The sequence below is a fragment of the Triticum dicoccoides genome, chromosome 2B, assembly GCF_002162155.2.
Source record: "Triticum dicoccoides isolate Atlit2015 ecotype Zavitan chromosome 2B, WEW_v2.0, whole genome shotgun sequence".
In the NCBI taxonomy this organism is placed as follows: domain Eukaryota; kingdom Viridiplantae; phylum Streptophyta; class Magnoliopsida; order Poales; family Poaceae; genus Triticum; species Triticum dicoccoides.
The window spans coordinates 440841348-440857598 of record NC_041383.1 but is presented as its reverse complement, the minus strand read 5'-3'; positions in this window follow the sequence as shown (position 1 = coordinate 440857598).

Below are 16251 nucleotides of genomic sequence, written 5' to 3'. Positions count from 1 at the left end.
CGGGACTGCGTGACATGCTACGTTTGCACCTCTAGTATGACACGGGCCCTTCCTTACTCGGCCACGGTTCATCTCTATAGCCTGTTGACAGATCGATCGACCAGTATGTGCGTACATGTTCGCGACCAGAATGACAACGCTACGTATGCTTCGACCAGGTGGGTCCCGACTGTCAGGGAGGATAAGAAGGTAGTTCCTTGCGTGTGAAGTTATTGCTGGTGGGTCCCAGCTGTCAGGGGGAGAATCTTTTCTTTTGCCCATAATATCGCCGCACTTCATTGCGTGCAAAGATGTAGCTGGTGGGTCCCAGCAGTCAGGGGGAAACGTAATTTTCGTGAAATATGGTGGCATGTCCGGTGGGTCCCTGCTGTCAGGTTAAGGAATAATTATTTTACGCGTAATAAGGTTGCACTTCCTTGCTGCGGCCGTGGACCCAGCTGTCAGCCTCTCCACGTACAATACTCTTCCGATGGAAGTCGTTCCTTGACCACATTGACCACGCCGCGCCGAGAGCACCAACGTGGTGGACGACGGAGAGGCCTAGGAAGGGGATGATGCAGAGTCGGGGAAGATGCGACAGTGGATGCCCACCCGGAGAGGAGTATGAGGGGTGATGTGTTCAGCTGCGGTGTGAGGCTGCTGTCGCCGCAGAATAACAGGGCTTGTGGGTGAGTAGAGGGATGGCCTGGCCAGAGGTTGGAGTAGGGTGGGGCAGTTAGGCCTGCGCGGCAGCAGAGCCGGCCACCGGAGGCAGGAGCAGGCGGCACGACCAGCGCTTGCTTGGGTGGCTAGAGCAAGAATACTAGAGGTTGAAGAAGCACTACGACTGTTGGATGGACATCGTACAGTCACCGGAGCAAGAATCGTTCATATTGACTAAGTTGATAAAGCCCTCCATCCGCGACAACTTAGTAGACCCACAAGTCAGCCTCCCACTATGGTGGGTACAGGCTGGCAGGGGGAGTCTTCTTTTTTTGCCCGTAATATGGCCGCACTTCCTTGCGTGCGAAGATGTAGCTGGTGGGTCCGAGCTGTCAGCAGGGGGAACGTTTCTATAGCAAAACATAGAGGCCCTTCCGGTGGGTCCCTGCTATTAGGTGGAGGAATAATTATTTTACGTGTAATAAGGTTGTACTTCCTTGCTGCGCCATGGATCGAGCTGTTAGCCTCTCCATGTATAGTACTCTTCCGATGGAAGTCGTTCCTTGACCATATTGACCATGCCGCACCGAGAGCACCAAGGCGGTGGACAACGGACGGGGACGATGTGGAGACGGGGAAGACGTGGTAGTGGATGCCCACGCGGGGAGGAGTACGAGGGTTGACGGATTCGGCTGTGGTGTGAGGCTTCTATCGCCACAGAATAACAGGGTTTGTGGGTGAGTAGAGGGATGGCCTAGCCAGAGGTTGGAGTAGGTGGGGAGATCAGGCCTGTGCGGCTGTAGAGTCGTCCACCGGAGGCAGGAGCAGGCGGCATGACCGACGCTTGTTTGGGCGGCTGGAGCAAGAAGACCAGAGGTTGAAGAAGCACTACGACCGTTGGATGGACATCGTATGGTCACTGGAGCTAGAATCATTCATATTGACTAAGTTGACAAAGCCCTCCGTCTGCATCAACTTAGTAGGCCCACAAGTCAGCCTCCCGCTATGGTGGGTCCCGGCTAGCAGGGGGAGTCTTCATTTTTTTGCCCTAATATGGCCGCACTTCCCTGCATGTGAACATGTAGCTGGTGGGTCCGAGCTTTCAGCGGGGGAACGTTTTTTTCGTGAAATACAGAGGACCTTCTGGTGGGTCCCTGCTGTCAGGTGGAGGAATAATTATTTTACGCGTAATAAGGTTGCACTTCCTTGCTATGGCCGTGGACCCAACTGTCAGCCTCTCCACGTAGAATACTCTCCCGATGGAGGTCGTTCCTTGACCACATTGACCACGCCGCGTCGAGAGAACCAAGGCGGTTGACGACGGCGAGGCCTAGGAAGCGGACGACGCGGAGCTAGGGAAGAAGCGACAGTGGATGCCCATGCGGAAAGGAGTACGAGGGTTGACGGGTTCGGCTGCGGTCGCCGCAGAATAATAGGGATGGTGGGTGATCGAGGGATGGCCTAGCCAGAGGTTGGAGTAGGGTGGGGTGATCAGGCCTACATGGCGGTAGAGCCAGCCACCGGAGGCAGGAGCAGGCGGCACAACCGGCGCTGGTTTGGGCGGCTGGAGCAAGATGACCAAATGCTGAAGAAGCACTACGACCGTTAAATGGACACCGTACGGTCACTTGAGCTAGAATCGTTCATATTGACTAAGTTGACAAAGTCCTCCATCTGCGTCAACTTAGTAGGCCCACAAGTCAGCTTCCCACTATGGTGGGTCCTAGCTAGCAGGGGGAGTATTCATTTTTGTGTGCATAATAAGTAGGCACTTCCTTGCGTGCGAAGATACAACTGGTGGGTCCGAGCTGTCAGCGAGGCGAACATTTTTTCCGTGAAATACAGAGGCCCTTCCGGTGGGTCCTGTTGTCAGATAGAGGATGTCAGCTGTCAGCCTTTCCATGTACAGTCTACTTCCGATGGATGTCGCTCGTTGACCATGTTGACCACGCCGCGACGAGAGCACCAGGGCGGTGGACGAAGGCGAGGCCTAGGAAGGGAACGACACGAAGCCAGGGAAGACTCGGCAGTTGTTTCCCACGCGGAGGGGAGTATGTGGTTTACTGGTTCGTCTGCCGTCACCGGAGAATAAGAGCAGGTGTGGGTGAGTAGAGGGATGGCTAGGCCAGCGATGGGAGAATGGTGGGTCGATGAGGCCTTAGCGGCAGCACAGCAGGCCGCAAGAGGAGGGAGCAAGCAGTCCCGCCAGCGCTTGTTTGAGCGGCTGGAGCAGGAATAGCAGAGATTGAAGAAGCTCGACGGCCGTTGGATGGACATCCAACCGTCACTTCTCTTCTGTGTTGACTAAGTTGACACGGCATTGCATGTGCTTCAACCTTTTATTTAGGAAAGAGTACGCGTCAACCTATAGGAGGCGCACAAGTCAGCCTCAAATGTGTGGAAAATAGCATACATCCCATCTACCATTATTTCTAATAATTTACAGCCCATTCGCTAATTCTTACAGATTTTTTTGGAGCCCATCTTCTTTTTGTTAGCATTAAAGCCCATATTGTGGCCACGGTTAAAAATTATACAGAATTTTGGTGGTGCGGTCAACTGTTTTTAATCCCGAAATTTTGAATCACATTCAAACTAATTTGAAAAATAAATTTATATAAATATAAAATCCAAATAATTGTCCACGCATAAAAATCAATGGAATTTAAAATCTTGAAATGAAAACAAAACGAAACTAATTCCCGGTTTGATGTGTTTTAAAAATGTACAACCCATTTCTCATTACTGATAGCCCATTATCTGGGCAAGCCGAATGAAACTCTCCTCGTCTTGAAAGGTTTGCAGCCCAGCAGGGCTGATAAAGCAAGGAGGCCTCAGTTGGGTATTTATTTTAAAAAAGTAGAACTGGGCTAGCTATTTTCAGCAAGAAAAAAACACAACTGGGCTCATGACGTGGTAAACATAAATAAAACCCTGGCTAGACGGGCCACAGCCCCCGCACAGCCCCGTTGTTACCCTGATCCGTCTTTGAAACTAGTATAAATAACAACTGCTTGTTCCTCAAAAAAAGCAAATAACAACTGCGTGACCTGCTGGGTCCTTGGTGTCAGCCACTCATTGTGTAATTCTCTCATTTATTGACTATGTTGACAATGGCGTGGGCCCCAAATGTCCAACCATTAGGAGAAACAATTTTTTTGGGCTTGTAATAACGAGGCACTTGCTTGTGTACTGCCATGACCCTTGTGGGTCCCTATTGTCATCCTCTCCACGTACAGTCATCTCCTTTTTCCTCTTAGTTGTTGACGATCTTGACAAGACAAGAGGGCGGCGCACCGCGCACGGCGAGCTAACCGAGGCAGAGGACAACAGCGAGGCATCGGACAGAATGAACAGGAGACGTGGAAGATACATTGGTCCAGTCGTAGGTGGAGGGGAGTACGAGGGTTGACTGGTTTGGGTGTGGGTGCGCGTTGGGGTTGACGTCGCCGGAGAATAACCGGACATGTGGGGAATAGAGGGAGGGACTGGCCAACGTTGGAGGGTACGGTAGGGTGGCGGAGGTGCAGTCAGTCGTGGGAGGCGGGAGCAGGCGGAACAGATGGGGTGGTTTGGTTTGGGCGGCTGGAGGAATAAGACAAGAGATAGAAGATACACGACAGATGTTGGATGTCAATCCAACGGCTACTAGACAGAATCATTTGTTGACTAGCTAGTAAGTCGACACCACCTTGGATGGGCTTTTTCCTCATGGGTCCCAAATGTCAGAATCCAAATATGTCACGGTCATGCAACCTTTCTCATGAAAATTTACAACCCATTTTGTGTGCTAGTTCAAAATAAGTTTGTGGGTGCTGGTGGGGGCTAATCACTTGGATTCTGTAATGCACAGTGAGCTCAAGCAGCCGGCGAGAGAGATGTTATTTCTCTTGGTTGGGATTTGTTACAATATTTCACTCTTAATTAAACGAATGGCAAGCCATTTCCCTTGTTTCAAAGAAAATATGACAATCACAGCCGAGTTGAAAAGGGCAATAACATCTAACTCCACCTTACAAACTGTACAAAAGCACGACGGTTAATTGTTCATCAGGTTTAGACAAAACCCAGATTGAAAAGGGCAACAACATCTAACCCCAGCACTATTTTCGGCAATCACAGTCAAATGGATTGGTCAGGTCCATAGAATGAACATCCTGGGTCGTAAAATTTACTGGATTATGACCACACGATGTTGTAAATAGAAGCCCGACACATTCATAAGCTCTTTTGTCCACCTGAAACTCCTTTTTTTTGCTCTTCGACATACCCATCTGTCAAAACCATGTTGCTGATGAACTTAAGCCTGATGGACAATAGTAACCTCGCATTCGGTAGGAAGCATGTGACAAATCTAGTGTTTGCATGGTTGGCTACATATCGTTCTAGCGTTATTGTCTTCACTCGAATGTCATGAGAAGTGAGAAAATCCGGGTGCTTACGAATCCACCGATTGGTTATAACTTTCTTACCCCGTCGTGTTGCGTAAATAGACTTGAAGATTGAAAATAATTAAGGTCTAAAAAAGTGTCAAAAGAGCAACAGCTGAACGGTTAATTCTAGTACACTATATGTGGGCATCCAATGTGCGTCAAATTATCACCTTTATATACAACTTCTCCAGACATGGAAAGCACTGCAGGAAGCCAATAATCTTGTTCAGATAAAAACTATTCATTTGGATATATAAGATCTTGACAGAATCCAACACCATTGATATGCTATCCATGGAGAAACTCTTCATTGAGTATAGAACATAATATTAGTACAAAATGTGTACTCCAAGATGATATAGAACTTATGCCCAAAAATTTAAAATGCTGCTTTTGGTTACAAGTGTAGATGATAATATACAATACCTAAATAACTATGGAGCCAAACATCATCTTGAAATGAGCACAAAGATCATGTATTACACCCAAGGTCTCCAGTTTAGGCGCAGAGACGACGGTTATTTGCGATGGTGAATAACTAGAATTAAGGATCAACCTTTGAAGTGAAGGGGCATCTTGGATGATGATCTACCTTCCATCAAAAGAAATTCCAATTCTTACAAGGTTAGGCGACTTTATTTGGAGACAACCGATTGTAAGTGAAAAGCACCAAGCACTCCAGGGCAGGGCAACTGGAGTGGATGATGCTGTGCAATGAGGCCTCCGATATACGAACCCGCTCAAGTGAAAGTTTTTTGGGAAATGGGAGTCAAAGGTTTAGTACCGGATTGTCTGGTAGGTAGCACAACGCAAAGGTGGCAGTGTGGAGAGAGGAGAAAAACCACGAGATGGACATCGATGCTGAGGGCACAAGTACATGGTGTTCGGTATCTGGTAGGTGATTTCTTGGGGAATAGTAGAACTCAAGCAGCTGTAGTTCTGTGAATTCAGAGGATTTCAGCCAGGCGTCCACCATGCAGGGCATGGTATGCTTGCTTAGGTAGCATGACGGGATGCAGAGGCTTTGAACGTCGCCCTAGTGGGAGGAGAAGATGGCTTTGGGGAGTTCAAAATCATTAAAGACAGATAGTTGACGACAGTCGAGATTAAGGGGCGCAACACGCCATAGAGGGCGCCAACAAATTGAGAGGACTTGGGTGCGGCAGCAATCCTTGGTGGGGAAAAGCGAGATGATCTCCCCAAGGATGGTGTCCGGAGATCTCTGATTCGGTCCACTCGAGATTCTACGGGTTCCGGGGATCCGATGGGGGCGAGCTCGCAGCTTCACCCCGCGCTGCAGGGTGTGGGTTCTACAACAGGCGTCACCGCTGGCGGGAGCCTCATCTTCTTGGCGCCTGGGTCAACTAACTCCATTTTCATCGAGGGCGTCGCGTCGAGCTCACGGATTTGACCAGAGTAATGAATGGCGAGCCTAGTTGTAGTGTGAGTGAAGAAGAAGGGGAGTTGGGGTTTTCCTGTAGTAGTGAGGAAGAAGGGGAGCTGGGGTTTTCTGTAGGCATGAGGTGAGGAATTTGGGGGTGTGAGGGGAACGAGCTGACATGAGGTGGGTGGGAGTGAGGAGGAAGAAGAGCACCCAGGTTTTTTTGTGGGCGGTGTGCTGGGTAGCGCCTCTTATTAAGTAAATATATGGGCTTTTGAATTGATTTTACTATTTACTAGGGTGGATGGGCTGTTTTTTCTTGGGCCCAGAGAAAAATTTACTACTAGTAAAGTGGAGACACTCTACAGCTACCCAGAAAAATAATTAATACTAGTACACTGGATAAACTACCGCTTCTGGCTCCTCCGAGGTCATCGAAACGTCTCCCTCTTCTGAATGTCGTTTTACTTTTGTTCACCGACATGCGGGCCATGCAGCGCGTGGGCCCAAATGCCATACACCAAATTAGAAGTGAATATGCAGGTGGAGAGTCACCCCGGTCATAGTGCGGCAGTAACGAGCCGTCGTATCACAAAACCCCACCTCCCTGCAGTCTAAGTTTGACGGACGAAGGAACCATCATTCCACTCTTCGCTGAATCCCCTTCTCCCTCACCATCTTCAAGAAAGTCAGCACTCGCATCTACCATTGTTCTTCTCTCCCAACGAAGGGAAGGTAAGTGGATCCGTGATGTTGGTATATTTTCATTCAGAAAAAATGAACTTTTGCAAAGCAGTAACCGATCCTCACTCTCTTTTTTGTTTCATTGTCATTGCGATTGTGTTTTCCTTTCATTAGTCTCCTAGTATTCGTCAGTTTCATGATGGGCCAAGGAGAACCAAGAAAAGATCTACCGGTGTTGGACCAGACGCGAGAGGCTAATCTCCACGAGACAGAGAGCTCCAAGAAGATGGAGGCAGCCACCGAGCTGACACTAGATACGCTCACGACCACTACTGAGATGGTCAACACCCTGTTTGAGGTTACAACCCCCGTGGCCCTGCAGGAGCAGTTTCCCCCCTTCGAGGATGTGCCCCCCCCCACTGAGCTGCCCAAGGTGATTTTCTTTTTTGCTGATCTCGATTGTTGTTTTTCATCTAAGTATGAGGTGATAAATAATGCAACATTTTATTAGCTTCGATGCCATGCTACTTCCCTGTCATGCATACTTTTGACTCTACATAGTGGTTTAAATAACTTGTGTTTCTTATATTGGAAAGTAATTTAGAATTTGTTTCTGTTTTAGTTAGAGCCTTGATGCAGACAAGGATTGTGTGGTCGTACATGTCACTCACTATGAGGTGGATGACCTGAATATACGCACTTGGAAAACAGAGTTCTTAGGCTATTGGATCTTGGAAGCCATTTGCACTTATACAAATGCCAAGATGTATTCCGGCCTCACTGTTGTCATGCGTGTTGTCTAGGGTGTACTGAAGCACAAGAAGTTCCAAGCTACTCCTTCGTTTGTGAGGCATACTATTCTTGTCAAGCTTACACAGGAAGATGATGTGGCATGCCTCCACAAACAAGTTTATGAGTGGCAAGGCCAGAAGGTTATCTTCAGGAAGGTTCACAGGATTGAGCTATTGCCGGACGTCCTCGATGATGTTCATGGCAAGGTTCGTCTTGTGTCCATCCCAAATTAGATCAAGGCATGAAATAGTTGCCCCACCTAGTGTTTAATAGTAGTTTGGATTGTGTCTAACTATCCGAACCTTGCCTATTATCGATCCCTCTGGGGCTAGTACTCTGTTTGAATCCATCTATGGAAACTGCTGCTACTTTTGTGTGCCCGTGACTCATGTGAGAACCATCCCAATTGTTGCCGAAATAGACGCGTCCTCACTAGTTTTTTCATGAATATGGCATTGGAAGACATAAGTTGTCACGGTTTATCATACGAGCAGTGTGTGCTTGATGAAATAGAGTACTCATTTGAGAACTATGCGCCGACGTATACATAGGGCACGTAAGTCTGGTTAAGTACTTGTAAACACTGTTGGTGCTACCCCACTTGTAAGCAATTGTGTAAAACACGGCACATTGGCTCAGCTCGCTTCAACACTAGAAAAGTCGGGTATCGACCAGCTAACAATCAATAATCTGCTATCTAGCATATAAGAAACTGTGTATCTTTTTACAGTGGTTCATGAAGTTAGCTGAGGCCACAATGTAAATTCCAAACATTCACATGCTAGTCCAGCCTTCATGTGGAACATTCACATTAAACTCAGCTTCATTAAATACTTGAAAAGCATAAGTTAAGCAATTTTATACATCTGAATGATTTGTAGAACATAACAAACATATACTAGTTCACAACAAAAGACAAAGTTGTGACAAGGTTTACAAATCAGGAAAAATCAAGCAAGGCTTCTCTGACCAAAGGGCCTCCCTAGGCAGGCTTTAATTTCCTTGAGTTCACTCTAGTTTTTCTTGTTGCGACCATCCAAGGTTAGGTTCTCCCAATCTAGAATAACCAATTATAATTATGTTCTCAGTTGGAATGCTGAACTGAACCATGTAGTGTACTGACTGAGGGAGTCCTGGATTCAGGGGTCTTGAGATGTCCGGCCTAGGAGTATGGGCCGAGCTGCATGGGCCATATAGGATCAAGCTGAAGAGCATCTACCGTTTCCGGATTGGACTTCTCAGTATGTGGACAGCAAGAATAGAGTCCAGAGGTTTCCTTCCCTGATAAACCGACCTCGTACAAAACCTAGACCCCCTCCGGTGTGTATATAAACTGGAGGGGTTGACTATAGAGGGTAACTTTCATCATCATCGAAATCTTCATAGGCTAGACATCTAGGGTTAGCCATTACGATCTTGAGGTAGATCAGCTCTTGTAATCTCCATACCCGTCGAATATAATCAAGCAGGAGTAGGGTTTTACCTCCATTAAGAGGGCCTGAAACTGGGTACACATTTTGTCCCCTAAGTCCTTGTTACCATCGATCTCTAAACGCACAGCTTGGGCCCCCCTACCCAAGATCTGCCGGTTTTGACACCGACATTGGTGCTTTCATTGAGAGCTCCGCTGTGCTGTCTGCAAAAAGAGATCCATGGATCACGTAGTCATCAACGGCAATATAACTTCCAGAGGGTGCCTGGCTTTCGGGCAGACCCTCCGGTTCGGCGGTTTTACCATAAGGACCAGCGCGGCCGTCGAGCCCGCCAACGCCTCTCATGGCTGCCGGACACCATCCTTGTATTGGGCCCAAGTACTCTAAAAAATTGGATCTGGCAGATGTTTCATCCTTAAACGAACTTCTATATTTGCATCACCGCCCTGGGGGTCTCAATGGACTATGATCGGATCGGGCTCAAGCCCAACCGCAGGGAATTAATCACCCACCGATCACCCACTTCATGGCAATCATAGAGGAACCGACCACAAACACTTCCCTTCCCATATTGAGGACCAAGTATGTTCGGGTCCCCGAATCCCATAAGACGGTTACTTCCCCTTCGGAAGGGACTTTACTCCCATTGGACTCTGGTTTGGGTGTAGGATTGCAAGAGCCTTTGCGCTTAGCCGGACCCGAACCGGCTACTTCAGAAGCCATACCGGCCCCGAACACGAACGTGGGACATGATCTAAAATTTAATCCACCCACCCACCACAATCTATACTCTCCAAGAAACTCAGGTCCTCCAGATATATACGACCTGATGTATGTGCGACAACAACCCTTGGAAATGGTCCACCACTTTTGGGCCAGATTCCTGCTTGTTAAAAACAAGATCAAGGACTGCTCGGACGACGACGTAGTTTCGATCTTCCACCGTAATTGTACAGATGAAGGGACATTGAATTCCCTCGACCATCGCCACATACAGAGTTTCACGGAATTATCGCATGTAGTACAAAAGTACTGTGCAATGGAAAACATATGGAGGGCCCAGAAAACTCAACTGGAGCCCGCCACCCTTACGCAGTGTGCGACCCGGGCTAAAAAATTATTCCCTGGTGAATCATCCGACCACCGGACTATGGGAAGGAAGAACAAGCCCTTCGCGGGACACAGGTCCGTTCTTGATGAACTATTGGACAAACCCTGCCCGATCCATACCACTCCGCACACTATCCCAACTCATAGCCTCCGGGCATGCTGGGTACTCCGACAAGTAGCAAAAAGTGGAGAGGCCATCCTCACCACAACTGCAGAAGGATACTCATCGGAGAAGGACAACTCTAACGTCCTAACAGTCTTCAAGACTTTCTCCTCTAACAACCGGCGCAAATGGGCGCTTTGCGACCTTGCCGAAGTCCATCAAGTTACCACACTGAGCCCATGGAACGACACGGTGATAACCTTTACGGCCGAAGACGCTCAAAGGCTCGGTCCGTCCGAGCACCTGCCGCTTTGGTACTAAACCCCAACGTTGATGGTTTCCGGCTTACGAAAGTACTCAAGGACAATGGTAGTGGACTTAACCTCATCTATGAGGACACGCTCGATAAGATGCAGATGGATCGGTGATGCATCAAGCAAAGCAACACCACCTTTCGAGGTATTATCCCTAGTCGAGAGGCGCACTGCTCTTGAAAACTCAAACTGCATGTGGTGTTCGGTACACTAGAGAACTATAGATCCGAAGAGTTGCTCTTCCATCTGGTCCCCTTTAACAATGGGTATCACACTATCCTTGGACGGGATGATTTCTCACACTTTCAAGCTATACCCCATTATGGGTACATGAAGCTCAAAATGCCCGGCCCTAATGGAATCACCACGATCTCGAGCGACCCGGAAAAAGCCCTTCGTGCCGAAAACAAAACATCATGCTTGGCCCTCGAGGCACTATCTGAAGCCTTAGCGGTAGAAGAATTAACCACCTTATGAGCTACGGTGGATAGGGACGATATGATCCTTGATAAAATATCCAAGTGCATCTCTTTCAAGCCAGCTGAAGAAATAATTCAATTCCAAGTGCACCTGACGGACCCTAATAAAATAGCGTCTATCGGAGAACAGCTGGATCTGGCAGTGGACGCCGCCCTATGCACCTTCCTGCGCGAGAATTGGGATATTTTTGCCTGGCACCCTTCAGACATGCCTGACATCCCACGAAGACTGGCCGAACACAGTCTCAACATAATTAAAGGATTCAAACCCGTAAAGCAGACACTACGGAGATTCTCCAAGCCCAAGCGTCAAGCCATTGGAGAAGATTTAGACAAATTACTAGAGGCAGGGTTCATTAGGGAAATCAAACATCCGGATTGGTTAGTCAATCTGGTCATGGTACCTAAAAAGGAAAAATCGTGGCACCTGTGTGTTGACTTCAAGGACCACAAAGGCTTGCCCCAAAGATCCTTTCCCATTGCCCCACATTGACGAAATTATTGACACAATTCCAGGACATGATTCTCTGAGTTTCCTCGATGCCTATTTCGGATACCATCAGATTAAGATGAAGGAATTGGACCAGGTTGCAACCGCATTCATCACACCTTACAGTCCCTTCTGCTTCAATTCTATGCCCTTCGGACTAAAAAACGCCGGGACTACCTACCAGCGCATGATTCAAACATGCCTAGAAAAGCAAATAGGCAAAACAGTCGAAGCATACATGGATGATGTGGTCATGAAAACAAAACATGTCGAGTCAGTGGTGGATGACCTTCGCCTCACCTTCGACAATCTCCAAACATACGAGATCCGGCTTAATCCTGAAAAATGTGTCTTCGGATTTCCGGCCGGAAAGTTGCTGGGGTTCATTGTTTTCCACAGAAGAATTGAGGCAAACCCAGCCAAGATCCGAGCTCTGTCACAGTTGGCCATGCCAACAGACCTAAAGCAGGCCCAGAAACTAGCTGGGTGCGTTGCGACTTTAAGCCGATTTACCTCCAAATTAGGAGAAAAAGCATTGCCATTATACAAGCTACTGCGCCGCACTGACAACTTCAAATGGACGGATGTAGCCACAGCCGGATTGGAAGAAATCAAGGCCTTTCTCGCAAGCAACCCAATCTTGGCCGCACCTGGCGTTGGAGAGCCTATGTTATTATACATTTCGACAACTAACCAAGTAGTCAGTGCCATCCTCGTCGTCGAGCGAGGGGAGGAGGGACATAAATTCCCCACCCAAAAACCAGTTTACTATGTATCGTAGGTCCTTACACCTTGCAAATCCCGATACCCGCACTATTAGAAGATAGCCAACACAGTCTTCATGGCATCCCGCAAGCTTCGACACTACTTTCAAGAGTGTTCGGTCACAGTATCCAAAGTATCCCCTAAATGACATCATTAATAACAGGGACGCCACTCGCAGCAGCAAATGGGCCATCGAGCTATTACCATTCGAAATCACATACAAGCCACGCCGGGCTATTAAATCCCAGGTATTGGCCGACTTCATAGCTGAATGGACGGAAGCCGAACTCCCTAAAGAGTACTACTCATACTCTAATTGGATTATGTACTTCGATGGCTCCAGAATGCTGGCCGGACTGGGGCTAGTGTAATCCTCACATCCCCTACTGGGGACATAGTCTGCTACGTACTGCAAATTATGTATATGGACTCTAATAATACAGTAGAATATGAGGTGCTACTACACGGTCTCCGCATGTTTGTATCCATGGGTATACAACACTTGGAGGTGCGCGGTGATTCGAACCTCGCAATTTCCCAGGTCAATAGAGAGTTCGATGAAAGGACCCAAAAATGGTGGCATATCAAAACGCCATATTAAAAATGTCAGCTCGGTTCGACGGACTTGAGTTCCATCATGTCGCCCAAGAATGTAATCTGGAAACCGACATCCTTGCTCGTATGGGTGCTAAGCGCGACCCCGTGCCACCCAACACCTTTGTGGAAAGGCTCTTTAAGCCATCAGTGGTGTGGCTGGGTGAGAGTGAAGAAGGCCATAAGGACCTGATCACACCCCAACCGCCGAACACAATGCAAACAACGTCGGAGGTCTGGATACTGAGATAACACCCTCTGCTCAAGAGATCATGGCGGTTATCGCCCCCAGGACTGAACCTTACCTGGCCTACCATAATAGGAAAGAGCTCCTCGACGATCAAAATGAGGCGCGATGCATAGTTCGGCGCTCCAAAGCCTTCAAAGTGCATGAGGGTGAACTATATAAAAGAAGTACAACCGGAGTCCTTCAAAGGTGTATCTCCGAAGAGGAGTGAAGGCAGCTCTTGGCAGAAATATATGCCGGCCTCGGCGGTCATCACGCCGCAGCCCGTGCCGTTGTAAGCAAGGCATTCCGGACAGGTTTTTTCTGGCCTACGGCTCGAGCTGACGCTCAAGACCTTGTCCAACGTTGCGTGGGCTGTCAACTTTTCACCAATCAGAGCCACATGCCTCCCACCGCATTAAGAGCAATCCCCATTACTTGGCCCTTTGCGGTATGGGGTCTTGACATGGTCGGACACCTTAAAGGGGGAAGCCACAAAAAGAAATACTTGCTGGCCATGGTGGACAAATTCATTAAATGGATAGAGTCCAAACCAATAAAAACAGCTGAGCCCGGAGCAATGATTGACTTTATATCCGGCATAGTCCATTGTTATGGTGTCCCACACAGTATGATCACTGATGATGGCTCTAAATTCATAGCCGATGAGGTGAAAACTTGGTGCGCTAAGTTGGGCATTAAACTTGACTATGCATCTGTATACCATCCTCAAACAAACGACCAAGTCAAATGGGACAATGGTCTGATCATGAGTGGTATTAGGCTCAGACTGGTGCACTTTTTGCGAGAATCAGATAAGCACTGGGTTGAGGAATTCGATTCCGTACTCTAGTGACTCCAGAGTACGCCCAATCGAAGGGCCGCATACACACCTTTCTTTATGGTGTACGACGCAGAAGCTGTACTGCCCTGGGATATTATTCATGACTCACCTAGAGTGCTTATGTATGAAGAGAAAGAGGCTGAACTAGATTGGTATGATGACCTAGATGGACTTGAAGAGGAGCACGATGCTGCCAAGGCCCCTTCCGCATTCTATCAACATCAGGCCATGCGTTACCAAAGCAGAGAAGTGCGGGCTAAAACATACAATGTCGAAGAACTTGTTCTACGCCTCCCTGAGAAGAAAAAGGACAAGCTCAAACCTAAATGGGAGGGCCCCTTCATAATAGATGAAGTCCTTATTGGAGGAGCCTATCGCCTTCGCAATGCCGAGGATAATCGCCTTGAGCCGAACCCATGGAACGCCGCCCGGCTCCAAATATTTTACGCATAATTCGACCTCCTTAGGTCCCATTTTAAACTAGGTTGTTTCTATTTTTTCTCCCAGTTTACTTTTTTCACCTTTCTCTCCTTAAATTGTATGTCCGGATGAACCGTATTGTGGGGAGTACGCATCTTCAAATGTGTACACCGCACCATACATGGGGGCTTCTTTTAAAGGAAGCATTTTATTTGAAAAGCTCATCAGGCTCCTTTTGTGTGTACTATCTGTTGCTTCTGCCATTATATGCACCTTTATGACTTAAGTTTTTGCCAAGCTGGGTTGCCTTTCTCCTGTGCTTATACCCTACATTCCCGATTGTTCGGCTAGGGTGTAAAGGGAGCACCTCTGCAGTTGTTACAACCGGGTTATCCGGCCCTGTACTCAGACGGGTGATGCCAAAAGCTGGCGTTCTTAAGGGAATCATTGGTCGACACATATCCAACAGGCTATTTTTGGACAAAATTTTGAAATTGGATGTTTGTACTTCAGATAAGAGTCCAGCCCAAGGAAAGGAACCCCTAACAGAACTATTTTTCTTGGAAGATGTTTCTTACATTAAAAAGTAATATAACATAACTCCGCCGAACACATTTTGTCTATTCGAGCAATATGGCCGGATTGCCCGGTTTCCAACAATACTAGTGTTTTTGAGTCAAACATAGTATACGGAAACACTCCAACTTTTTGGTTTGGAGGTAGAAGCCGAAGGTCTGTGATGACAAAATTTTCATACCATTCGGCAGGAGATAAGTTCGGTCATAAAGTACATGGGTACATCGAAGCTAATGCTCACTCCCTTTCTACGCCATCTAGTAGACTATCTAATCTACAATCTTGTTGTGAAACTTTCGCCGCTGTCATTACTTGGTCGTATACCCATCTTACGGGAATTTCATTCCCGTCAGGTCCCCGTGGTCCAACTCTGGCCATATGGTTCGGGTCAAAACTAGTATAGCGTGTCTTCACCATGGCCCATGCCTCTCGAGAGCCTTCACGGCATGCGAATTTCTTCCACAGCTAGAAACGACGCCAGGCACCCTTGAATAGATCAGCCAACCCCTCCATACTTTCTGGAGGGACATCGGAAGGCCATAAGGCTTTGGCCATATTCTTCATAGCCTTTCGAGCATGCTCGTGTAGCCTTGCCAGCTCCTTCAGAATGTCGCTTTGTAGGATGGGTGTCGGTATCAAAATCGGGGATCTCGGGTAGGGGGTCCCGAACTGTGCGTCTAAGGCTAATGGTAATAGGAGGCGAGGGAGATGGTGTTTACCCAGGTTCGGGCCCTCTCTATGGAGGTAATACCCTACTTCCTGCTTGATTGATCTTGATGATATGAGTATTACAAGAGTTGATCTACCACGAGAGTGTAGAGGCTAAACCCTAGAAGCTAGCCTATGATTCTAATTGTTATTGTCCTACGGACTAAACCCTCCGGTTTATATAGACACTGGAGGGGGCTAGGGTTACATAGAGTCGATTACAGAGAGGGGAATCTACATACCCGAATTGCCAAGCT